Source organism: Athene noctua, chromosome 11 (assembly GCF_965140245.1).
Source record: "Athene noctua chromosome 11, bAthNoc1.hap1.1, whole genome shotgun sequence".
Classification (NCBI taxonomy): Eukaryota; Metazoa; Chordata; class Aves; order Strigiformes; family Strigidae; genus Athene; species Athene noctua.
The window spans coordinates 6,153,056-6,180,535 of record NC_134047.1 but is presented as its reverse complement, the minus strand read 5'-3'; the positions used below and the strand labels follow the sequence as shown (position 1 = coordinate 6,180,535).

Below are 27,480 nucleotides of genomic sequence, written 5' to 3'. Positions count from 1 at the left end.
AATAAGTGCTGATTCCTTTAAAAGTTAGTGTAAAACAGTGCATTTTCAGGTTGTTCTGAATGCTTACCAGGAAGGGCTTTTGACTAAAATGCTTGTATGCTTTTCTCACTCCCATTACATATTCTTCTGTGAATGCACATCTCCAGATCTCAGCTGGCAGCCTGTATTTTCTCTCATGTTGAGAAACTGATGTTAGAGAGTTCTGCTCAGTTTGGGGAACTGTGGGGCATCTTGATGCTGAAAGAACTGCTCAGCTTGGAAGTTCCAGATTTTTTTCCAGTGACTTGAAAATAGATTTCTAATTTTGAGAGGCAGAATTGGAGATGCTGTTGAGGACTCTAGTGCCATGATCTTAAATTACAAGAGATGTCTTTCAGATGTGGATTATTCACTGTGCTGAAGCTGTGACATTTTTCCTTCTTCTTGAGTTTGACTTTCTTCTTCCTTTTATACTAAAGCTGGCTGGGATTCCGTGGTGGAATGGCGTTTAAAGGCAAGCAGAGTCAGAATGAAACATTTTAAGTGGGCTAATAATATTGCAGTAAAGCTGTTTGTTGTGAAACCTTACAGGGTCCTATTTGAGCTGAGTACAAAGGCACATTCTTGTTTTTAAACCAGGTGCCTAACAATTTCAGTGAAGCACTGAAGATGCTATGAAGTATTTTAAAATGGGGCTTGAATTTTTGTATGTGGTTGTTGAATTGTGGTGAGAATATGAGTCATTTGTGACCTTTGCTAATCTTAAAGATCAGTTTTTTTCTCATGTACCTGGACTGACTCAGGAGTCTGTTAGGACTTGCACAGGGAAGACAGCAGTGGATCTGGGAAGCAGCCAATGCCAGATGAATTCTGCAGACAGGAGCATATGTGCATATTCAGGTTCCCCTCCACAGAACTCACATGTCTGTAACTGAGTAGAAATTGGTCCTAAAAGGGGAAAACACAAAGTTAGTCTGAAGCCATAGTCAAAAGCCCACCAGAATTAACAGCAAAACACAGTCACTGAAGTTTGGATAAGCCCAAAAGGCTGAATTTAGTCTCCTGGTCCAGCTTCTTAAAAGTCAACTTTGTAATGATTTCCTTTGGGAGCAAACTGTCCCTGCATACATCTGTGTAATAAAGGCAATCAAAGAGCACACATCTTTGTTTCCTGCATTTTTATTCCATCTTCATTTTCTCTTCCAAGTTCCCCTGTTCCATCAGGACTCTGTTGTTTTTGCACTGAATTTCTTCTTTTTTTTTTTTTTTCTCCATGAAAACATTTTGTTCTGACTGATTAAAAAGAGGTTTGATTAAAGAAAAAAAAAAAAAATTAAAACAAACAAACCCCCTCCTATCCTGGGAGATATGGCTCAGTAATAGGATTTTGGAATATCTCTAGAGGGAAATATAAATCTTGCATCTTTATATGCTGGAATGTAATCCATCAGTTGTCCCCTAAAATCAGGGAATTTACATATGGTGCTTTTTTTTTTTTTCTGATATGTTAATGGGTTTGGTTATTGCCACTAAACCATGTTCATATTATGTGTAAAAGATTAATGCTTATGAGGAACCTGAACTTATTTCTTTAACATACAATTAAGTTAATTGATTTCCCTCTTGATTTTAAATGGCAGATAGAGCTAGAAAATTCTCAGGGACCACCTTCATCTTGTGGAGGCCAGCTGTGGCTTTGGGCTGGGAGGCTGTGCTGACCTTTGCAATATGCTGCAGATCCTCACTATGTACTAGAGCTTTGCAGGAAAGTGAATTATTGGATCGCAGCAAGTAATGGAGGAGAAAGTTGTATGTAAGGTCATCTGCTGGAATACTTTTTTGAAATCTTGTTAAGCTCCTCGGAGTTTTGAACAAGTGACTTTCTTCAGTACGTTATTAGAAGTTAAAGCAAAGTTTCTGTGTTTTACAGGGCCTTTAGCCCATGGAGTCAAGTCACCCAGCATGCCTGCTTTTTCAGCGGTTGTGCAAGTATGAATGTGCCACTAAACTACAAAAGAAATGGAGTTTAATCCATCTACTTGTTCTGCAGAGATTATTTTAGATTTCTATTGGAAAACTAATCTTTAAAGAAATATCTGTCTTTACGCTAAGCAGAGGAGATTAATAATTTTTTACTATCTTTATCCTTAATAATTAGCACAATGCAATGCAAAATCTTCCTAGAACTCTAGGCAGTGGCTTTACTTTTTAGCAGCTTATTTGACCCAACTGCAGACTTTAGTATTCACCTTCTGGCTTTCAGCTTTTATAAGAAGAATCAAATGAAAATAGGTTGCACAATTCTTATTGACAGTGAATAAAAGAGTTCTTTCAGGCTTCAAACATGGTCCAGGGCCTGCCTTGTTCTTCTTCAAGGGCATGAATGTACTTCTTGCTTTCTCCATTTTCCTTTGCAATGTGACAGAGATCAAAACCAACCCTATCAAGGTTAGTGAGAAGTAGAAACTTTCTTATTTTTGTATTTGCTTGTGCTGGAGAAACAGAGCCAGAGAGAGAGGAGGATTGACAGGAGGACGAAAGAGCGTCCCATAGGACTAGAGAAATAGTCCAAACCAATTTCACTGTCTTGGATGCTTTATCGGGTCAGATAGTCACTTCATCTCTGGACTGACCTAGAAAATGATGACAGAATCTTTTTTTTTATTGTTAATTTGATGTTTTTTCATAAAAACAAAACTAAGAAATGCCTTTTTATCTGTTTTTTAGCTCTTTGTAGTGGGGTCGGTGTAGTAACAGTTCTTGGTTGAATAGTATACAGCACATTTAATCTTACTATATCTTGGTTTTAACAAATTATGTTTACTTATACAGCATATGCTTTTCCAAATATATGACATCAATATCGTGTTCTTCCTGAAAAAAAGATATCTCCAAGTTGTCTTCATGACATTAAAATTAAGCTTGATAGTATGAGCCAAAATACATATAGGTCTTTGTCCCAGGAGATAGTGTGGCTTTAGCAGAAGGCCCTTAAGGTTGCATTTGAAGAGCTTTGTGCTGTAACTCTGTACTCTTACAAACTCCGTTTGTAAAATGTGACTGTCTCCCATGTAAAGCTCTGAATGTGAATTTATTAAAGCTTATGCCATGGTGGTTCAAAGTAGTTGTTCAAAGACCCCTTTTTTTAAAGCAGGTACTTGCTGTTGCTTTGATTGACCATATAAACCTAAGCGCGTATATGGATTGTTCATACCAAATCCCGGAGGTTAGGGAACTCCATATGTGATTTAGAAAAGTAAAGATCAAAACCTCAGTCAGGAGTCTTGAGGCTGTGGTGCAGTAAGTTTTAAAGATCTATTATCTATTTTCACATACAGCTGTTCTGGCAGTAAGTGGAGCATGCTGTGCTGCAAGTCTTAAGGTGTCATGTTGGTACATCACTCTGCTGGTTTCTTAATTTTTTAAAAAAATTCTTTCCCAGCTAACTTTGATTACTCTTAGTGCTTTGAGAACATGGAAAGAACGATAACCAGTCCTTTGTGTTTTGATTACATGATTACAGAGTAGGTTTTTTTCTCTAAACTAGCTCCTTTGCACAATTCTGGTAGCACCAGGGAGCCCAAATCTGACCTAGGTAGCTGTGAGTTATTGCGCTGCCAGCTCTCAGCTGGTGTAAAAGCAGCGTGTCAGGGGCATAAGTATTTGGAAGAGAGGAAGCACAGTTCTGCTCTGCTGATTCTTGACTGGACAAGGATCTGTAAAGATCTTGTAGGAGCTATATCTAGCTAGTCTTTGTATAAGCAGCTCCCAGAGTCACCTAGCTTGCATAGCTGCTGTTTTACACTTGTGTGTTCCCCAGAGTATCAAAAAAGCTAAAAATGCAGTATCAAAGTAGAAGCTAATTCTGTCTGTTAATTCTGTACCATGTATTGCAGTGACTGCAATGTTAAATTAGTCTTTTCCTTATGAGTAAGTTAGTTGAGACTGGAATGAATGTTTGCATGTTTGTGTCTATATTAATTGAATATATCCTTTATGTGTCATTTGTTTTTCAACTGTGTACTGGTTTTGTTTTCAGGCATTTACTTAAGACATGTAGCAGGAGTCTTAGAAAACAAAACAAGAAACATCTATGTTAATTCATTTACTGAAAGGGGAAATGTCAAAGGGTTTAACTCACTTCTGTCATGATAGTTTCTCTGCTTCTAAACATGCTGAGGAAAGAAAACACATAGTTTATGAGGATTCTCATTTTTCCTAATAGCTGACCTGTTCAGAAAGATTTTGTTTCTAGAAGATTTAACAGTGCAATTCCTTGGGACTAGTTATTAAGCAGATCAATAGAGCTACTCTAAAACAAGTGCAAGGGAATACACAAAGTTACATCTGCTGACAGGTATGGGAATAGAATTAAAATAGGGTGGTTTTTTTTTATAAAAAGGTCCTTTCTGTTTGAAGCACTGACTGGAAGGAGTCATTTGGGAAGTGAAAATCCATGCATTTGCTGATACTTTTTAAGATACTACATTCACTGTCCGCAGTCTTAATTTTCACTGAGACTCCTCTTCTTAAAAATAAATAATAATGATTTTTTAAAGGAATTTGCAAGATCTTTCAGAGACATCCATTTCATACCAAGCCTGTCTATTCAAGACGATCTAGCAGTGTCTGTCATTACCGATTTGCTGGTTAAATCATGCTTTCTTCATATTTAAATATACAAGTATTTGATAAACATCTTAGCTGAATAGGATGGTGATCTTGGTCAAAAAACAATATAGAAATTTTGAATTGTAAAGTAATTAAAGAGCAAGTGATTTGAAAGTTAATTTGGGAAGGAATTCTCATTAACGTGTTTGCAGTATGAAAAGATCACGGATACCCTCCCATGGTCAGGTCTCTGAGCATTGCGCGTGTGCCTTTTGATGAGCTCTTTGATTAAATGATCACATATAACAACTACTCAGAAATGTAGCAGGTACATATGAAAAACAGGTATCTTGGATGTTGGTAGCTACATGCTGTCCTGCCTTTCTTTCCCTCAGCTCCCACCAGGCAATCTCCAGCCTAGGGCTTGGCAGCGGCTCTCAGATGGAGATCTGGGTTTCTGTAAACTGGGCCAAATCCAGAGCTTTGCACCTGTGAGGGCAGTAGCCCTCTGTCCCTGTGCTCCTCCTGCTCCTTCTGCTCTAGCCGGGGCAGCACAGAAGAGACAAACTTTGAGGAATCAGAGGTGACCTGACCCAAATGAGCCCTGAGTGAGCAAAGAGGGTGAATTGAAAGAAAGATGAAGCTGAGAACCAAGACGGGATGTCTGAGGAGGATAAAATTAAAGCTTAGAGTGCAAGGAGGAGATAGAGTTGCAGGTTTTTGTTTGGTTGTTTGGTTTTTTAATTTTTTATTTTCTCCCTGCTTTTTCTGTTGAGAATTGGAGCTCTTGTCACTCTGCCTGAAATGTGGTGGCAGCCCAAATACTCATTTGCAAGTTCTCAGAGCCCAGCAGGAGCAACATGTGGGCACAGAAGCATGCTGGGCTTCCACAACTGATCCCAAGTTGCCACAAAACACGTTCAGACTGACTCTTCTGAAAGCTTATAGCCCGATTAGACTCTGGAGGATTTTCCTGGGAACGTCTTGTATAGAAACTATTGGCTATCAAATTGGACGTCCCTTCTCTTACGATGAAAAGAAGCTGGAAGGCAGGAAATATCTTTTTCCCCATTTTCTCCACCCATTCTGTGAGAATGTGTGACATTTTTTGATGTAGATCCTTCCCCCTTCCTGTCTTCCAAAATTAAAAAGCTCTAATTACTATAATTAACTAATATCTTGGCTTTGATTTCACTTAACAGATCAATCAGTACAAGATCATAAGCATATGAAACCAGAGCCTTACAAAGAACAGCCTTGATAGGAGATGATATTACCTATATGTACACTATTTCTTCTGGTTGGGAAATACAGTAACAATCAGCAATACAATTTTTTTCTGTCAAATCTGACTTTTCAAGATCCAACTCATTTCACTGTCATAGTATGTAAATATTACTCCTGAAATATAGTCTGTAAATATTATTAAACTTAATAGTACTTTAAGTGGAGTAGTGGCTTATGGCACCCCATCCAAGTGGTTAAATCATGCATTGAGTGCCCTACAGAGAGGAGACTGAAAGTTGTCTGTAGAGACTCAGTTGCTCTGTCCCTCTGCAAGGCCTGACTGTGGGATGAGTGACAGTCTTGCTCCAACTCATATTCTACTGCCTTATTCTGTCCGAGTAGAATAACCCTGACCCCCATCCCAGGGGTCTAGGTCTGTGTGCGCTGAATGGTGGGGCAGAGGGGAGGTGTGACTAAAGGCAGAGAAGGCATGTGGTCAGTGTCCCCTCCACCCCAACACCAGCAAAAATCTGATTCCCCCATCCCCAGCTCTCCCCACGCTGCACCTTCATCTGACAGCTATGTTCCCCACGCACTGTGGCTGTCTGAAGGAACAAGCTGTTACCCTCACTGTTGTCTCCTCCACACCTTCCAGCCATCCAGGGCCCTCTGCTGCACCCACCTCCTCCCACAGATAAGCTGGGAGATCCCCTTTCTTCATGCAGGAGACCAAACCTCATACACTATTCCCCTTACTTCAAGAGGTTACAGACTTGCTGTGTAAATTACTCCAAACTCAGTGCTGGAAAATAATTTCCTCCCAGCAGTGCAGACTGTAATACCAAAATCTTGATGTCCCTGCACAGAAATACATGAAGGAGCAATTTTCACTAGGAAATGAGGAGAAACTGTGTGTGTATTTTTTAGGATTTGTCTTCCTCTTCAGCACAAGGGACACAGTTCCACAGCTATTTCAGCCATATGTGCCTCTATGGAAGGAGGCAGGATTTGCATCTATTACAATCATTTTGTACTGATCTGCAAGGAATATTAGAGACAAATTGTCTGACATTTAGGTTTAGAAGTAGTTCCCTAAATACCCTAAGTGTATTACCACTAATGCCTTGATGCTAATTTGGTATGTTGTTAATATCCCTGCTTCTCTCAGGGATAATGGTGAAAGGCTGTACTTCAGAGATTTGAGGCTGGGATCTGTTGTTCAGCTGGTGTAAATCCACAGTTGTTATGCCTTCTGTATGGTTAATCCAGAATTACATCTGTGAAGCGGAGAACAGTTTATTGGCACACTTCTTTTTCTTTTAACAGACTTGGAAAGATACGGCCAAACTCTGGCTGCTGATCCGTGGTTTTTCCATCCATTGGGATCTGTGGGATTGGCACAGATGTCAGAAAGGAAGATCTGGCACCTTCCAAATTTTTCTTTTGTACTTCTATAAACTATTGCTTATGTTGATTTCAGTGGTCGTTACATCAAGCTTATATATATTCTGAGGACAGAATGACTCTCTTTATAGAAAAAAAAAAAAGGATGAATAGATGTCAGATAGATACCCTTGCAGTTAGGTTGGAAACAGCAATGCTTTAGATAAATCTGTTGTGTTCTTTTTATTACAAGAAAATAGTAAAGAACACTCCATTGTGTCCTGGCTTATGGTTGTTCAGTGGAATTAATCCAAGAGCATTAGCTAATTTATGATTATTGAGAAATGCCTCAAACGATCTTGCACCAGTAAAACTTTCTCTGAAAGTTGTGACCATGGTGCGGGGGTGTCCAGGTCATGCATCTTCAGCATTTTGCTAGGACTAAGCTGCCATTAACAACTACAACCATCACTTAACCTAAACAGGCATGCGGCTTTGCTGAACTTGGCTAAAGGATCTTTTGTTTGGTTTCTAGATTTATTGCACTTGTCTTGTGTCTGAGAAATGGGCACAAATTTGTTTCTGCAAAAATGAAGTTCAGCCTATGAGACGGAAAGTAGAAAAGATGGTCTTAGTGGAGAGCAGGGGATTAGGGCTGTTGATAAGACCTGTGGGGTTTTTTTGTTCTGCTATAGTTCTCCTGGCCTTGGCCAGGACTCCGTCCTCTTTTGAAGTGAGAATAGTATGTTTCTAGTTTCCAGGAATGTTGTGACAATAAAATCTCCTGGTTTTGGGCAAGTGCTCTGAGAAGGATGAGGAGTACAGATGGGGAAGGCTTTGACCAGGATTTTTTCCTTGGGGACCTTGCCTTTTGGGTTCTGAGCCTGGCTGCAAACACAGAGACATTTGACTGCACAGTCCAAAGACGTATGTTATTGTGTATTGAAAGTCAGGCAATATTAACGTTTCAGAAAAAATTATCACAGGGTAAAGTTTGCACCATTTTCTGTGCTTCTTAGAAACACTGCCACTGGAAGGAATTCACATTCTGCCGTTTTACATTCTTTCTATAGTGTTTGTCATATGAATGAGTTATTAGGCTGCGAATGCCTCATATATTCTGTAAATTACACAGCAGAAACATTCGGCGCTACTATTTTGACCTTTTCAGCATTCCAGTGATTTGCTGGGCATGCCATTCCACATCTCTTGTTTATGGCCTCACTAAAATGTAGGGATGGAGCCGAGTGGGCAAACAGTCAAAATACACTGGGCTGAGAAAGGTCAGGGTCATGCATCACGGTGCTGTTGTTCAGCAGGCAGTGAAGATTAAAATCTGGTCTAACTGTTCTCATGATTTTTCCTTCTTCACTGAAAAATAATAGAAAATCATAATTTGTAAGCTGTTCCAAAGGCAACAGTGTAGAAAATGAAGACTGATGGTATAATTTTTATTTCTTAAAATTTCAATATTGCAATGTTATGATCTTAGAGGCCATGAAAATCAAAATTGTCATCGTCCTTCAAAAGAAATGAGATGGAATTGTACTCACCAAGTTTTTGCTTCATTTAATCCATGTTGGATAAATGCGGGTCTTAATTTCATCCTCAGTACACTTGCGTTTGTCTCTATCCTACAGAAACAAATAGCTTGTATTAGGTAATTGAACTTTGACCGTTAAAACTAGGTTGATTTACAGTACTCATGTTAGACGTTTCAGTCCAGTGAAGACCAAATGAAAGAGAGTCAAAGCAAGATTTTCTTGAAATTACAAGATACCTTTATTATTACCTACTGAAGACATGTTATATGACTTCTCAATAACCCTAATCAGCTGAAGAGTAAAAACATATAAAGCAGTAAGTTGTGGAAAGGCAGCAGAGGCACACTGGTTTCTACCACACAGTTTTAGTTTAAAAAAACAGCCTCACAGTAAATGATGGCTGTAACTTTCTAGTACTGACTGTGTTTTTGTTATCTACTTATACTGTATGGGAAGCATATTAGTTTTAACATGCTTGGCCCTAGTCCCATGAACAAATGAATATGAATAGTCATGAAAACATCCACCAAGATTTCTTTGGCGCACAGTGTGGTTACTTCAGCTCAGAGGAGCATGGGATTAAATACTTAATTCTTTGAGCAATGCTTTATATTGTTCAAATACAAATTTCAGTGATGGTCTTGCACACTGCATTAATTAAAAGAGATAAGTAAATTTCATTTTATATCTGGAAGAGTCTAAAATGTAAGTGAACTGCATATGCCACTGCTATAATCTCAGTGCTGAACTTTGTAAATGGTGCTACTGCTTTACTGGTCAAGTATTACTTAATTCTTGCAAACTCAAAGCGTTTTCCACATTTCTCTGATCAAGCTCGGTCATTTGAATTGAGAACTTAAATACTTAAGATGCAGCAATTTTTATTTTAAAAAAACCAACCCTGGTGTGTTAAGTATGCTTTTTCACTGCTTATGAGTTGAGTAAATAACAGCAAATAATGTATTCTGTGAATTTTGTCTCTTTTTATGAAGGGGAAGATTGTCCATGTGGAACTTTCCTTGGATACATTGTCTAAATGCTTCTGGACTTGACACTCTTTTGAATAGTTTGTTGCTAAGCCCTGAGTATGCAGGATTTGAAAAGTAGAGCTGCTTTGATTGGACAGGCTGATCAAATCAAGCTTTCTGTTTCCTGATTACATTACTGTAAACTCTTTTTAATGATTTCCTGATCTGCATTGATGAATTTGAAATCAAATTTATAGATAATATTCTGCAGCCTATCATTAAAATTGTTGATATTAATAAACATTGCAGGCAGAATACTGCTTTGCTGGAACATTTGAGCATTTGCCCCAATGAAGTGATCACATAGAGTAAGCAGAGGGTTTCATTTGTAAGTGCAGTGGATATTTGTGGTTTAATTTCATCTGAATTCATCTGCCTTTCATGCTTTACTCACTTCAGAAACTAAGTTGTAGAGACTGCACTGTATGCAACAAGAAATCTGCTTTACTAAGGATCATCGACCATGCGCTTTTATTTAGGATTGCAGTTTAGCTTTTCTAAATATCATCTGGCAAAGCGAGTGGCATGTAGATATCAAATTATTTTTCACACTGTGGACACATTGCCTCTGAGAAGGGCTCTGTTGCGTTTGAGCAGTTTCTCAGATGCAGACAAGCATACTACTTCTCTCAGTTTCAGGATTTCAAACTCCAGCATCCCACAATGCAGCACATCCCTTCACAGCCTCACCTCTCTTTTATGAATCACCTATTCAGTCAGAAGACTCTTAAACAAATTTGTGGTTTCAAGCAGCTACATTTTCAGCAAGCATTTTGGGGTTATAAACCATAGTTTTGCCTGTAAAAAAAAAAACAACCAAAGAACCCAAAATACAGGAAATCCACAGGCAAATTGCAATGTGTAGTATAATAACACATATGGTTGTCTTAGATTATTTTAGAATAGCTTTTTTAAGAAGAGATACCAATAAGTCCTCCCTGGGAATTTGCAAGCATCTTGTTTTCTGTGCTAATTTTGTATCAGGTCCCTGGTTCACACCTGTCTTGTACACAGTCTTCTGTGCCAGCTGTGTAGTGAGGTGTTTTACCAATGCTTCTGCAAAACTGACCTTGCAGATTCATTTTTTTCCTGTGTGATGTAAGGCTCCTCTCTAAGTAACTTCTAAATGTGGGTGCGTATCACTGTCTTGTTTCCTGTTCCAGAGTTATTTACCTTACAATCTCAAGAACTGAAATCCCCTTTCAGAGTTTCTTTTTATCTTGCTTCTAAGACCACATTAATTAAAATTACAAAAATCTCTTGATTGAGAAAGCTTTGGGGAATTTCTGTGGCAATTAGTATTTTTGAATTGAGATGCTGTGATCCTATATAACCATCTCAAAAGTGTATCATATTCAGAAACACCACTCCCGTGAAGGGAGCTCTCTTATCAGAAGTTTGGTGTATGTCGCTTTTGGCACAGCAAAGATTAAGTGATAAATAGGAGTAGCTGAGGGTCTAAATTTTATGAAAGAGATGCTAAAACCCGGGCCCAGTCTAGTTCATGATGTTCTAAGACAAACCAAAGGTACTTCTGTCTAGAGAAGATGTGTGTGTTTGTGTGAAGAAGAACTCATCATTAATATTTACAAAAAATGTGGAATAATTATTGTCTTCTGTTGTGTCAAAAAATGACGTGACCTGGTATGTTTGACATGGTATTATACACTACTGCCACTATGGTATCTTATAAATAAATAATGCAATGATGTAAACTTCCAAAATTAAGTGGTTTGGGGTTTTTTAGACTAATTTGGGGTAGAAGCAGGTCAGGAAAAGGGCATGGCATCATCTTGTCACTGGAAGTTCAAGGACTTTTTCATTTTGACTCAGGATAGAAAACAATTGTCAGAAGGTAATTTAAACTCAGAATACCTGATCAACCTAGCCTGCTGCCAGTGTCATCAAAATGATGAAAACTTTAAACAGACCTAGCACTCAAGTATCAGTGATGTCTCCTGTGGGAAAAGATGTGTGGTCTCATGTGACAATGTAGTGTTCCTGCTCTGACACTAGATAAATCTCAGTCTGTGAAGCCATTGTTCTTATGTTCCTGTTTCTGATGGTATATTTTGTCTAGATCTTTGGGAATTTGGGGAAGGGGATGGCTTTTTGTGGGTTTTTTGTCGTTTTAATGGAAGCCAGAGAAATTTCTTTAAACAGAGGTTTTTTGACCAGACAATAATGAATGATTATGAGATCAAAAGTGGACAACGGAACAGCTGGTGTGAGTAAAAACTTGTATTTTCTTGCTATATCCCTGATTGAAATCACCAGTTTTCAAAGCTGGTGCTGACTCTGTTGAATCTAATTTAGTTCCTGCATCAACGCAGTTGAAGCGTAAGTGTAACTGGGAAGGAAAATGATGTTCTCTAACGCGATCTCTCAGCAGAATGCCACATCTGCAGTGTCAGACATGTGAGTCCCCACAAACACCTGTTTCAATAAACAGCCAATTTGCTAATGCTCAGTTATGCCCAAAATAGCATCTGTTTCTGGCCAGTTGTCTACCTGAATATAGCATCCTTCTTAATCAGTGAAAGCCTCTATTGCATAACTAGTCTGACTCATTTTTCACCCAAAGATGGGAATTACCCGCTCTGCTCTCTACCCTTAATATCCTTGAAGGAATTGGTGGAAAATAGAAAGTCTGCTGCAACAGTTCAGCCCGCCCTCCCAAGCAAATAGAGCAGTCAGGGCTTTGATATGTTACATAAAAATAAATACGTTTTTAGAGCTGGGTGTTATTAAAATACCACATAGGCTGAATGGCAAGTAGTAATGGATCAGTGTAGCAGCCAGGGCATTCCCATGGTGGATATCACTTTAATGTTGACTCCAGAAAAGTGCCCAAACCTTTTCAATGGGGTTGGGTGCTGGTGAGAGAGAAACAGCAACACCTTCCTGAGACCTGGCAGTCAGCATCACCTTGTCAGCTAAAAGGAGCCTGGACAACTAAGCCATGCAAACCTTGCATCACACATCTCCAGTGTTCTAAATATGTGCCTTGCACTGTTTGCCTGTGGGCTTTGATGAGAGCCTGGCATGTGGGCAACAGTAAAGACTTACTGCGCTCACTGTTCTTTGTCAGGAAAATTTTGTATCTTTAGATTGAAATTCCAGATCTAGTAATAAATTCTGTGTATAAAGGTGTATTTCTGTGCGTACGGCCTTACGGTGCCAATAAAGGAGTAAATAAAACTATTACACTATGTAATCTCTAAATATTATGCAGACTTCTTCTTTGAAGGAAACAGCCTAGCGGGAGAAACAGTGGTGTTAGAGCTAATCCTTTTTTCCTCCTTCCATGCCCTACTACGAACTATAGAGATGCAGTAGAAGTGGATTCAGTTATTAAACTGTTTTATTGCTTTTCTTATTAAACATTCCTAATGGGGTTACAACTAGAGGCCATTGTACTTAGACAATAAAAAAGCAACTTCTGACCTTTGCCCATGTGTGTAATAAGTAATATATTGTCTGCTATGCAGTTATTACAAGTAATAATAAATTGATGATACAAACAAGCAGGCAGGAATGACGGGCTAGAGAGACAAAGCAATAAAATAGAAAGATTTTTTGCAATTTTAACCTTTGAGGAGCAGTAAAGCAGCTGACCATCTACCCAATTCAATAACCTGAAACAGCGTAATAATATAGCCAGGGAGGAGCAAATCTGTAACCCAGCAAAAGTGAAGCCATGACTTAAACTTTGCTGTAAATTGTTGCAAGCCAACCTCTGCTGCTTGTTAACAGATACAATTCCCAAATCCTTCATGCTCCATGGCGATTCTGCCCAGAAGATCGTAAATGGTGGTAAGTCAGATCAGCAGAAGCCAGTCCAAACTGCTTATGGCTTATGTTCTGTAGAAATCGACCTACCCAAAGTTCTAGGAAGACAGTGTTGTTCTTCAGCCCCTGGTTAAAAAATGTGATGGAACTGATTATTCACCACTTATTCATTCTTACATTACATTTTCAAAAAGAAGTATTCATCGAGTGTAAGCTCTGCTCACTGAGAGATGAAGCAACCAGACCCTTAAACCTCTTCTGTAACTGAGCAACCAGCAGTGGTAGATGTTTATGTTTTGAATCCATAATGCACCGTGACAAGGGAGGTCACTGGATAGAGGTAGGCAAAAATAAAATTAAAATTGTATAAAAACAACTGAAGCCCTGGGACAAAATTGCAACGGTCTATTTTTATTTTTGAGACATCTGGGCTCGCTGGGATTTTCTGAATGTCTCTCACCAAAGTTGCATATTAAGTACCTTGAAAGCAAGCGATGCAGCACAGAAGGGAGTTGGCTACTCAGTGTGCACTGAGCAGAGATTTTTCATTTCATCCATCATTCACAACGTGCTGCAGTACTTCCAGTACTCACTGAACTTATCTATTGTAGGATGGAACAAGACTAAGAGCTCTGTTTGCAACGTGTGCCCTGCTACCACTCCACCTCTGAACTGAATGCGATAAGGTGGTTTGTAATTGCTGATTTTAGTAGCATCGTTAATCGTATAGAATATTGTGTGGCTGTGCATACTGCTTTTTGGGATATGCAGAATTATCAGCTTTCGGAAGTCATGAATTGGATATCTATAAATCACAAGACTGACATATCAGACTTAAGGGGGGGGGTGTTGTCTTTTGTTTCTTGAAACTGTAGATTGCACTCTAAGTACATCATTAGAGCTTCACTTTGAAAAATACTGTCCAGCTTCTCCATTTCCCACGGCATATCCCATAGTAGCCATGTTAATGGATTTTTGGCTTTCCAGGCCATCCCACATCTCACTATCCACACGTTAGACTGTGTAATCATTTACTCAGAGTGGCAGTAGAAAATGGAGCTGGGTGTTGCTACATTACTGTTCATTGAACAGACTTGGGAGCTAAGGATGGATGACCTGATCTCTCAAGACTCTTCTGCTTCGGTATCCATTGTGTTATGATTTAAGAAACTGGAGATTTTAAAAAGATTGAGACTCATGCTGAAATCCCAAGGTGTTGGTGAATTTGGCAGTGTACGTCATCTTCTCTCTCACTATTTTCTGCAGACCATTTAATTGCAGTTAATTTAAATTCCATAATCAAATTATTAAAATGGCTTTCATTTGTCTGCTGCTTCAGTATGCTTCTGATCTTTGCTGTTAGCATGTATCAGTGTGTGTGTGTGGTTGGAGAGATATGATCATCTGTAGCACCCAAAACTGTAAAATTGTAGAATAGTTTGAGTTGCAAGGGATCTTTAAAGGTCATCTAGTTCAACCCCCCTGCAGTGACCAGGGGCATCTTCAACTAGATCAGGTTCCTCACAGCCCTGTCCAACCTGGCCTGGAATGTTTCCAGGGATGGGGCATCTATCATCTCCCTGGGCAACCTGTTCCAGTGTTTCACCACCCTCATCATAAAAAATGTCTCCCTTACATCTAGTCTACATCTATCCTCTTCTAGTTTATAACCGTTACCCCTTGTCCTATGGCAACAGGCCCTACTAAAAAGTTTGTCCCCATATTTCTTATAAGCCCCCTTTAAGTACTGGGAGGCCACTGTAAGGTCTTCCCTGAACCTTCTCTTCTCCAGGCTGAACACCTCAACTTTTCTCAGCCTGTCCTCATAAGGGAGGTGCTCCAGCCCTCTGATTATTTTTGTGTCCTCAGGAACCATTCCAGTAGGTCCAATTGAAGCTTTTTTGATTTCTATCCTCAGGTTATCTTTATGAACTCTAAGGAATATAAGGAAATCATTAAACATGTAGGTATGGCTAGAAACTTTACAACCTTTGAGCCAGTGGAATTTGGGTGATTTACATCATTTTGCATTTGTCTTTTACCAGTGAGCGAGCCAGACTGCAGGAAGTGGCAAGTATAGTTGCTGGTGTTGTAGGGCTTGGCTTTGAAGACTTGGGGTTTGTGCTTAAAACCTTTCAGATGCTTGGAATTTTCAACACTGCCGTTCCTGTTGTCCATAAGAGATGGACAAAGCAAACGGAAGAAAACTACTGTTCAGTGGCCTAAAAGAGAAAGCTCTGCCTGTGCACAAGCAAGGCTTACTGGTGCATGTGGCTGGTTGGGTTCACTGGTTTGGATGTTCATATCTGTTGCTTCAGCCCAATGAACTCTGCTGGCATTGCTTTTTACTGCACCAAACCAAAGGCCTGAAACCAATTTCCCTTTCTGTCACTGTGATATTCAGACTGTTCATCTCAGACAATTTCTGGCCTGCTTTTCAGAGCTCCTGCATTACAGAGCATTTCTTTTTGTCATACTGCAAGCGGGCAGGGGAAGAACAGAAAAAGCTCACTTAAACAAGCTTCTGTTTGTTTCAGTCGTCTTTGAACATCGCTTTTTCCTTCTTTGCTTGCCACTTTCAGAGAAAAGTCACTGAGTTGTAGATCTTACTTGCAGAGGAAAGGTGAGGATTTGCACAGCCACTTGGCACCCCCTGCTCTGCCCTGACCAAGCACCTGAATCACTGCAGTCGTTGTGTGCACAAGAGTCTCCATTTATCTTTTGTAAAGTAGATGGAGTTGTTGGTACAGAGAATAAAGAAATAACCATTTTTGTCCCACGACTTCCAAAGAGTCACCTCTGGGCTGTACGTAGGTACAATCTCACAGCTATGGCAGGTACTTGCAACTGAAGCAACTATACCGGTCTCTGTAGTCTGTTCTCAGCAGCTTGTGCCCAGTGTCTGGATTATCTACATTGCTGACAGACAAAACTAACTTCAATTTATTCAGTGGTTAAGTTTAAGAAAGAATCTACAAATTGAGATTTTTTTGGGGGAGAACTATGAGGACTACAGTCCACAAATCCCTGTTCTGTCACCTATTCTTGAAGGAGAGGAGCCTGTGGGGCCTGTTGGCCTGTGTCATGGACTGGCTTCCATCATTCATGTGAAACACCTCTAAAAAGATATCTTCGTAGCACCTGGAGCCATCCTGGTATGTTTTAGTGTCTGACTGGCTCCATTAAGTCACATCAACCTGAGTTGTGAAAATCATTACTCCTTGCAGATTTTGTGTTCATCTGTGAGGACAGTGTCTGTAGAAACCCAAAGCTGCAAGTGCCCTTGCAGCACCTGCAACAAGGATGTTACTTCAAGATTAATTTTATGGCAACTTCAGTTCTCTGCTTGCTGTTCCCATGCCTTGTGAGATTGAAGTTGAAGTTAAAAGAATCATTTTCCAAAATAGAAAGCAAACAATGATTTAGTAAGTCCATACCCCATCATCCACCATTCAGACTTTGGACAATGGCAGCATTATGTCACTGTCTTAACAGTGAATCTTGTCTCTAAATTTGTATGTTCTAAGGATGGAAAGTGAAGCAGCTTTTTTCTGATAAAAGAAAGGCTGGTTGTCTTTGATATCATAGATAAATGCTTGGATAGTTACTTTTTAATTGCTTTATTGCCAAAAGTTTTCAATGAAGCCATAAAAGACGAAAAAAATGATCAGCCTAATTGCCTCAAGATGGATATGTAATGCATAAATCTCTTGTTTAATGGATCTAGTAATAGACCACCTGTTTCAGTTGCCTTTTCCCATTCAGAATATGAATGAATGCTTCTCTCAGATGTTCACAAAGAGAAAATACAATTGCACCATCAAAAACTCAGTGATTTTTCTTTTTACTTTTTTCCTTGAGGTTTGTTCATTCTTGTTCTGTGTATCAGTTAGTCTTGGTACATTTAACCTTGGGAAAATAAAACCATTTGGTATGATATGTAAAGCCTCATATATTTTTGTTGTCCAGTTGTGTTTTAAATAAGAACAGACAGGCATGCACATTAATAAAACATTGACCTACACCCAGAGAGTCAGGCCTGAGTTGGAAGTATTCCTTCATGATGGAGTCCCTGTATATTCCCTAGTCTGGATTCCCTCCCACCCTCCCACCCCAACTCTGTGTTTTCTAGTTGGCTCTGGCAAGGTTCAGTGTGGTGAGAGTGTTGGAACTCTGAAGCCTGTCTGTCATTCTGTATGTTTAAAAAAAAAATTAAAAAACAGAAGGACCGCACACCTTTGTGAGTTCGACCTTTTTGTGGGAATGGGAACTTCCTGAGTCATTTCTAGAGATACTGAATTTTAGTATGTAGAAACCTTTGTTTTCTTCTTGCAGTGTTGTTTTTTTGTTGGTGATGTTTTGGAGGAGGTATTTGTTTTGTTTTTCTTATGAGTAGTTTAAATAAACTATCATATTTGTAAACAGCTGAAAGTACATATGTTGCCAGTTATCACGTCCCACTAATGCAGGTAGCTTTTTAAGGCATCGCAGCCTTCTGAATTACAAGCAGTCTAATGCTGAGGTTATGTCCTCATGTTCTGGCATGATTGCTTTGAGCACATCAGAAGTTGTCTCTGTGCAGCTCTTTCATGTTCCCTGTGGTAACTGTGTTCCAAACATGCGCATTTTCCTTGTGAAAATGGATTCCAGGGACCTCTTTTCAAAGCTCAGCCCTACAAAATTAGAAATTTGAGACTCGGAGGGCTTCTCGTACCCAGAGACTTCATAAGCCCCAGTCAAAGATGAATGAATGTAGTAGTCTAGCAGGCACTAAAATAGCAACAAACAAGGAAGGTGGAAAGGGAACAAATGAGCACTCATTTAGCAAAAAATCAAGATGTCAAGAACAAAATTAATCAAGCCATCAGGGAATGTAAAGATTTTTTTTTTAAATGTTTACACACCCGTGCAAGGAACCTGGGTAATAAACAACAAGAAATGGATATGGCACATTTATGGGCTTAAATTCAACCTAGTCGATAGAATAGAAATCTGGTGGGAATGATTTGCATGATGGGAGTGTTAAAATCCATGTTTATAACCTATTTAAGAGCAGATGAGGGGAGGAGGAGCCATCTGTCACAAGTGGCATTTGCTGCTTCTGAGAACCTAGAAGCAGCTTCTGATGGATGCACATCGATTGGGGCTGCAGCCATGAAAGAGCAGGATGGGGAATGGGCTGATGTCTCTGCAGACTGCAGTTTTGCAGCAGGGAAGAGGATGACCCGTTGTGAAGCCTTTCGCTATTAGTTAAGGGCTGAGGGAGCTGTTCCACGGTGCTGCATTTCATTCCAATCGTGACAAGCTGGAAATCACACTTTGTCAGCAATAAAACATTCCCCTAAAGAACTACACCCTTAGCAGGGGATTTATATGTTACTTTCATCCTAAGCAGCAAAGAGGAATAGACCAGAGTGCTAAAAGCTAGTTGAGTTTAAGTAGACATAGAAGGCCTATGATTTGGCAATCTTGTTTCCACATGATTTATATTAAGCCTAAGTGGGTGAAAAAACCTTCTAAATGTGAGCAACACTGCATGATATCAGCTTCATTTGTCATTGATGCTATCATAAAATTGCAGTGCCTGTGTTTCATCTTATGCCATAGTCTCTGCTGCCGTACCCAGCCCTCTACTCCCGTTGCCCAGAGAGCTTGATTTGTGGTAAGTCTCCATAGTATAGCTTGGTCTGATTGTCATGCAACATTTGGATAGTGTCAGTTCTCTTTCAGTAGCTGCTGCTCCCCTTCCCTGTGGATCTTGGCTCTACAGAAGCATCCAGTGATATTTTGTGCTTACTCTATCTGCTCTGCCAAGAGAAGTTAGATTGTCAGGGGTGGGGATGCAAGAAAGATAGAAGAGAGAGCCCCCAGTCCTTGGTCTTCCAAAACTGTAGTCATCCAAATGGTCACTAGCACTGGGATGTTTTGTTGCATTGAGAAATTCTTTTTTATATCAATTTTGTTGAAAAGTTTTAGTTGAATTGCCTGTGACAAAATTTTGATGACTAATAGTGGCTTTAGAGGAGCCACATGCCGTGTTGCTAAAAGTGACATGGCAAATCAGTTTGTAGGACAAAAATTGTGGCTACAAATTGGGAAAAATTAGAGAACACTTTAGTAAAAACCTCAGAAAGCGAGGAGGGCTTTGCTCCTGAGTTACCATTGAAATGGAGACATTACTTACTAGCATGGATGTTCCAGACAACATGCATTTCAGCACAGCTAAATTAGTCATGCTCATAAGAATACAGGCCATAAAAAGGATGAAGGAGCTTAGAAGTACTTTGGGAGTGCTACAGTGGCCAGAAGGACTAATACAGTCCCTAGGGAATACGCTCACGTAGGGCATATCTGGCATCTTGATGGGATTCTTGCAGCATTCTGGTTTCCAGGTCTGGCTGTTAGCACTTCAGGGAAGCTGAGTATGTGGAGGGCAATCAAGGGGGACCCATAAGAAAGGCTAAAGAACTGAGAGGAGTGAAAGGTCTAGGAACTAGGTCTGCCATGTTCAACACAGTGACACGTGGCTCAGTCTGTAAATTACATATAGAGGGAATTGAAATTTGGTGATGGAGAGCTCTTGTATCTATTAAGCTGAAGTGTATAACAAGATCTGATTACTGTGTTGGCGCTAGATGAGTGTATGCTAGACTTACAGCACATGCTTTTACCAGGGAAGGTAATAAAGCAGTACAGCAATTCATCAGCCTGTGGCTCTCCATCAGTGTTGATTCTTAAGTCAAGAATTGGGCTTTGCCTGATTCAAGATATGCTGCTGTTTGGACTCATCCTGTGGCTTGTGTAATGAGAGAGCTCAAAATGGGAGATCAGTGGGCCCTTCTGCCTCTGTCATCTCCAAAGAAGCTGGATGCCCAGTGTTAAGCTCTTGATCCTGTAGTTGCATAAGTGACTTGATTTTCAAAATGTTTTGAGCATCCATAGCCCTTTCAAAGTCAACAGGATCTGGGCCGTGGTACATAGCCAGAGTGAAATCATAGTCTAAAATTGTTAATTCTGTGGGAATGCTCTATTACTTACAAGTATGCTGAGTAGAGGAACAGTACATGAGAGAAAATAGCCTAATTTAGGCTAAAAAGTCCTGTTTCTACTAACTGATCAAACCAGAGTATGTTTCAGATGTAGACCCCAGAGGATGGGTGATTCTCTTACTCCAGAACAAAACAAGGCTTATATACCATAGGATTTGCACCCCAAAATGTCTCCTAGACCTCCAGTTTTGTTTGCTGCAAGCAAACTTGTAATAGCTGGAAATCTGGGAGATGCACCTGCATGGCAAAAATGTGATTTAATAAGTTGTTGTGGTTGCTTTTTTGGTAATTGAAATAGTTATGCCAGTACACTCCCTGTTATATAGTTACGTTAATATAAAGGTATTTAATATTCCAAGATAGTTTCTTGTTCTTAGCGGCTTGTCTCTGCTTGTATGTGAAGATTCTGAGGTAACATATAGTTTTAATAACTCCCTTTGATGGTCGGAATTTACACAAAACAAATATCAGATTATGCTTGGTTTTTATGTGCCAACTCTATTTCTGGTTTTATTTCTCTATAAATAAAGAGCTAAGCTCTAGTTACATATGCCTAAATGCCTGCAAAGGGGGATTTGATTCCAAAAGTTGTTGTTGTAATGCAGTTAGATCTGATTTTCTGCTAGCAAATTCCATTTTGAATCATTTTAATGTAGGAGAGGAAAATAGACTGTGAAAGTTAGCTGTTTCTAGTGTTCAGAATAACCTGTTTTTTCTCCTCCATTCTGTATTTTATGAAGGAAGGAGTCTAAAAAGAAATTTTTTTTTTGAGCTATTCCCAAGGAAATGGAAGTGCATGGTCTGATTCTGCGTCTTACAAGAAAAAAGTAATATATAAAGCTTGTGGTTTGCCTAGGAGCCTATAAAGCCTTATGCTGTTTAGTAAATCTGAAGTCTGGTCTGTATTACCTGAAAAATGAGTTCATAAATAGCAGTATCAGAAATGGTTGTGTTCATTTTACATGATGGTTTTACCATCATTTGCAACTTCAGGTGCTGAGATACCCTGATAAAATGAGAACGGATACTCAGAGATTTTCACCTGCTTTTTCCTCATTTCGTCCTTTTAATAGTTGCATTTTAGGCTGTGGCTTTATTTAACATACAGCAGTGTTATCAGTTTTTCACGTCTCTGGAGACAGTATGCTTTTCCCCCATTTCTCAGAGTTAAAGAGCCAAATTTTCAAAGGTATGGCAAACTGCCAGGGAAGTCATTAAATCTTGACCTGGTGTTTTATCCAGGGCTGTTAATAACCCAGTTTTATTGGGTTCAGGTGAACTTTGCTCAAGGTGAGTTCCTGCTTTTCTAACCAGTCCTCTTATCACTTCCCAGCATTCCCATCCATTGGAGAAAATGATGCAAACTTTAGCAGAGCTGTGGCCTTACTGAAACAACTTGTCCCTTTGCCTGCAATGTGCTGTCATTGGGTATTCAGACAAAAGGGGTAATTCATTATGACCAAGTTGTTGTTACTAAGAATAAATCAGAGCAATTATGCTGTTATGTAGACCCAGAACATCCTACATCCGTTGCTGTATTGGCCATGAATTGTATGATTTAATGGAATTCTCCCAGCCCTGAAAAAGAAGAAACAGGGATGAGGAATTAAAGCTTAATAATTACGTACGATCAAATGTTTAACAGTCTTGAAAGGGATTTCATTTAAACATAACCTGTAACTCCAGCCATAAAGACAATGGCTAGTCAGCCATATGTTCTTCAGGGACCTTCCTAACTGTAGTTCTGTTCACTTCTTTAGTGCCATTCTCTGTTTACCTATATTAGTTGTCAACTTTTCCACATGCTACTTGGAGAATAAGTAGGCTTTAATTCGCATAAAGAATTCGTAATGCTAGCATTAAAACATCTGAATGTTTCAAAAAATCATGATGATGTTTTCAAAGTTGTGAAAATGGTGGAGCTGTCTTTTTCCAGGGACTCCAAGAAGGGTTCTGCGCAGGGTCTCTTTGGTATAATTTAACTATTCTGAGATGAATGGCCTATAAAATGTAGTGAAATGAGAATGATGTAACTGCAGGAGATAAGGTAAGAGCTATGAGGAGATACAATAAAAAGTGGGGGAAGGAAGGAAGGAAGGAAGGAAGGAAGGAAGGAAGGAAGGAAGGAAGGAAGGAAGGAAGGAAGGAAGGAAGGAAGGAAGGAAGGAAGGAAGGAAGGAAGGAAGGAAGGAAGGAAGGAAGGAAGGACTGTAGGACTGTCTGGGGGGAAAAAGAAAGAAAACAACTGGCAAGAAGACAGGAGGAGAGAAACAGAAAGCTACAGAAAGAGTCATCACCTATCAGTGAGAAGAAAAGCAAAATTAAAAGGTCCTGGTGTGGAAGAAAGGTTTGTGGGGTTCTTTAAGTAAACTTTAAAAAAAAAGGAAATTAAAAAGTGAGAGAATTAAGAAATGTGTCTACCTAGGATTCAGCCCAGGGAGAGATATCCTAAAAATAAGATACATAAATAGGATATGTCACTTCTCCTGGCTATTTACTCAGATGTATATGTTTTATTAAAGTCTGTATAATTTCCTCCAGTTACATTCAAACACTGGCATCTATGCTTGCCGCTCCCTGAAACCTGCCAGGATTACTTTGAAACTCACAGCAGACCCTGACTCCTTCTGTTTCATATTTATTGGCAAGTATGTGTGACGTTCAGTTAATCTGTATTGGATCTATGTAAAGGGATGAGTCTGTGCCTAGATGTGTATCTTCAGGAATGCACAAAGCAGTGCCACAAGTAGGGCAGCAAGTGTTTGTATGGTTGGCTTATGTAACTCTTCCTAATGAGCACGGATTATCTCTCCCGTTCTTTGCCTTGAATCATGCAGTATTATAGTTATCGTTGATTATTGCCTGTGAAGTTGAGCATATGGTCCTAAAAGGGCTCTAAATGATTTTGTTTTCTATTTTATTGTTATCCATCTGATACATACAACCAGGCAGCATAAGGCACTTGATTCTCTTCACCAATCCCTTGTGCACAATATTGAAAGAATTCAAAGCAGTGCATATTTTAGCTGTCCTTTAGAGATGAATTATTGCTGTTTATGCTTCATGCAGAAGCTTGGAAACAGATTTCTGCATATATATGATATTTTGCTTACAAGTAAGTATTTAAAACTACAGTTAAATGAGATTTAAATCTAAATTCTTCTCCATTTGTTTAAATCTGAGATGAACTTTTAATTAGCTCTCATCAATAAATCTGAAGTGAATGAGGCAGATACTATGAACCTGGCTTTTTAACCATTTCAAAATCATCTGTTAACTGGAGAAAAAAGACAAGATTCAGAGCGAGAAATGTCTTTCTAAGTGGACATGCCCACAGCCTGCAAACATTTTAAGTCAGAGGTCATGAAACTCTCTCAGCTGCTATCCTCACCTTGATTTAAACTGAGAATTCAGTGTTAAAGGTGAATTACTGGCCCTGGAGAAGTGAAGGATAAAGCTGCTACTAATGGAAACAACATTTTACTCCACTGTCCCTGTATCCATACAGACAGCTGAGCAACAGTATTCTGCTTTTGGGCAGATAGTAAGTCAGCAGACATGGCCTGGTTGTACCTGATCACTGTCTTACATCCAGATATTCATATATGTACACTGTGCCTCTGGAAAGTTCTGCATCCATATATTGCATTTCCACAGTGAGGTTCCCAACCTGTTCTTTTTTTTTTTTTTTTCACTTTTTTTTCCTCCTTTAGTCAAATGCAGGTAGTAGTTAAAAAAACTGTATGGATAAATCATAAAAAATAACTTCTGTCTCTCTGACTTCATAGGGAAAGTTGCTGCAAAGCCATTTTTTTCTTATGTACAGTATTGTGTTATCTGTGTCTTTTCCTCTCTGTAATCTCTTTTTCTGTGTCAGTTATTAAAAATTCTGACTTTCAAGCAGCTACATAAATTTCTTTAAACATCTCCTGACTCAATAAAAAAGGGAGAAAGGGATTAAATTGAACGTTCAAGCTTCATTCCATCGTCTCACTCACAAAAGTGTTCAGATAAACTATGAAATAAATCTTACTGTCCTGTCAGGTGATTTCAATAGCTCTGATATTATTTATGATCTCATCTGTATAATCCTCACTCAGAAGTAATCGGAAAGTTCCCCTTCATGCTTCCACCCAGCCAGCTTGCATGATCTTTAGAAGTGGAAAGTGCAAATGCTTTTACTTAACTTCAACTCAGATAAGGGAGAGGGATCATGCAATAGGAGTGTGTGGTTATTCTCAAATATTAAAGTTCAATAAAATGAAAAATTCTGGAGATGATCCGCCCCATTTCAGTTCTGTAGTAACAAAGGTGGAAGTGGGTTGCTGCTGCTGCATGAGCTTTTCTGGAAAAGGATTCTTAAATTTCCTTTGTAAATGTGATGGTGTGGGGAAAAGAGGTCCATTGGGGATATATGGTTCCCATTCTGCTTTGAGCTGTGAGATTTCAAAAGGCTTGGGGAAGGCAGTGTTGGTTTGGTTGGGTTTTGCTGCATGGGTAGGTTTTTTTGAGGGAGAGAGATAATTCCAGAGCAGCTGATAGTCCAGAGGAGAGCATAAGAGAAAGGAGGAGGAGAGCCTCCAAAATCTGGTCAGCTCAGTTTTGACCTTCAGTGTTGGTGACTCCTAGCCCAGTCTTGGCCTTTAACCAGAGGCCGTTGTTTCATTTTCAACCCAAAGGTGTAGTCCAGCCCTGCACCCCAGGGGAAGCTTGTGCCAAAGTCAGCTCACACACCCTGCTGCCCGCTTTCCCATCCCCTGCAGGCATCGCATCAGTGGCAGAGCTGGGCAGGGGCACAACTCTCAGCTGTGAAGGCAGGGGGTTTTAAAAGTAAATGTCAAGCTATAAAGAAACCCTTGGAAAACTATTAGCTTGTGATCTGTGCCACAGCACATCAATATACTGAAGAAAGGAGACGAATTTGCAAACGTCATTGCACTCTGCTCTGAATGGCTTCTGCTTCCGAGTATGCTTTGAACAGCTCCTGGTGGAAGAAGAGGATATTGGCTTTATTTTCTTGGAAGTCTTAAATGCTTGTAAGACATGGATTTAGAGAATTGGACTATTACTCCTTAAATTATGTGTACTAAATAGATTATCTGTATTTCTAAATACAGACTTCTGTTTTTTTCAGTCCTCCATTACATAACTCAGCATCACTGAGTTTAATACTATAGCAGCATGAGAAGAATAGTTGTCTTTTAAAATAAGGCTTTGCTACAGGTAATGGTTGGAAAATGGATATGTACTACTTCTGGACTAGTGAATACTCATACTTACAGCAGATACTCTCCTCCATGCCTAAGAGAAATTATTATAGGCTGCTGCATGAAGGACTTTTATTGTTTTTAAATGTAGAAGTCTTTCCTGTAAATACTTTAGAAATCTAATCTCATCACATCTGTTTCATGCAGTTTAGAATACTATTGGGCAGCTTTTGTGCAGGTGTTTTCTGATTTTTTTGCTTTTGTTTCAATTGTCCCAGTTTGATTCTATCTGAAAATGTTCCAGTTTGTGTCATCCCATACACTGTGTTACTGTCATAGTTCTGACTGGCTGAGATGCCACCGTGCCTAACCATGTTATGCTTCATAAAGGCAGAAGTTTGAATCCCTCAGTATAATCTTAGCCACTAACTCTTTTCTAAGCCCTTTACAAAGGGACACAAGATCATTTGTCAGGTATATTACACTCCAACAGATCATGAAAGAGAGATATCTCTCGTACTATCATAATTTAGAGTAAACTGCATTTCAAAGTTCTTTTTCTGGACAATAATGGGAAGGTGGTGTTGAACACATGGAGTTTTGCTTCTCTGTTTAGTGGGTTCGATAATACATGGATTTGTTAGGGCAAATCTTGGGTGTTAGTTATTTGCTGATACCTTAGTTTGCATTGTTCTGTTTTAAACAGTGTACTTCCCTACTTTGCCCTGTAGTAAATCAGATTCTGTCACTATTACTCTGGCAGAATACCACAGTATTACCCTTACAAAGATCATGCATGTTCCAAAAAAATGCAGATAGGTTCGGGCATGGATGGGTACAGCATGCGTGGCTATACAGAAGAGTCTGCCAACTGTTAGCAATTTTTAGTGCATGCTAGGTGCCTTGCCTGCTCAGACAGGACGTATTTCTCACTGGGTGCCTCTGTACTTTTGCAAGTCAGACCGCTCACTGAAGAAAAGACGGTCCCTTTGACATCAGTGGGGCTAAGGTCAACCGTCAGGTTATTGCAACATGAGTCAGAATTTTGTCCTATAAATAAAAAGCTCATTCTTTATTTCAAAACTAAGTAGAAACTTTGAGTATGCCCAGCTGCCACCCCTCATTTAACTTCTTCTCCCATTTACTTCACAGTGACTGTTAATTACATAGTTCCTGTTCTCTTCTCTGATATCTATTTTCCAGTGTTTTGCATGAAAGTGGTAGATAATATGGTATGTGTGTCTCCTTGGAGATCTGGCACTTCAGAGAGCAGAGTTGTAAAGGGATTTGGTGGTAATCCATATTGTTTTGAATAGTTTATGACATCGGTAAAAATAGTTGTTATGCTTTCATAGAAAATTGCTGTAGGTTTCATGCAAGTGTTGAATTTCTAGTAGTCCCTCACAAACTCTAAGGAGTTGTTTTGGGGAAGGGAACAATTACTTCCTGGCTCTGATTATTTTCTTTTTTATGCTAAATACATTTTAAGGTCACAGAGTAGCACTGGTGATAACAGTGTTAGTGAGATGAGGCCACTGAAGAAACAAGCTCCTGTTTCAGTCAGTTGCAAAAGTTCAGTCACCTGCAGCTCAGCAGTCAGTCCAGGCAGCAAAAGATCACATCCTGATGTGCTGGTTTCCTTCAGCCGGACCCACTTTTA

The 27,480-nt window shown here is 39.4% G+C and overlaps 1 protein-coding gene across 5 annotated transcripts in view; it reads left to right on the top strand.

Annotated features, from left to right (window-relative positions):
• Window positions 1-27,480, top strand: part of IL1RAPL2 (interleukin 1 receptor accessory protein like 2) — a 396,678-nt gene that overhangs the window by 282,565 nt on the left and 86,633 nt on the right. The window lies entirely within an intron of this gene.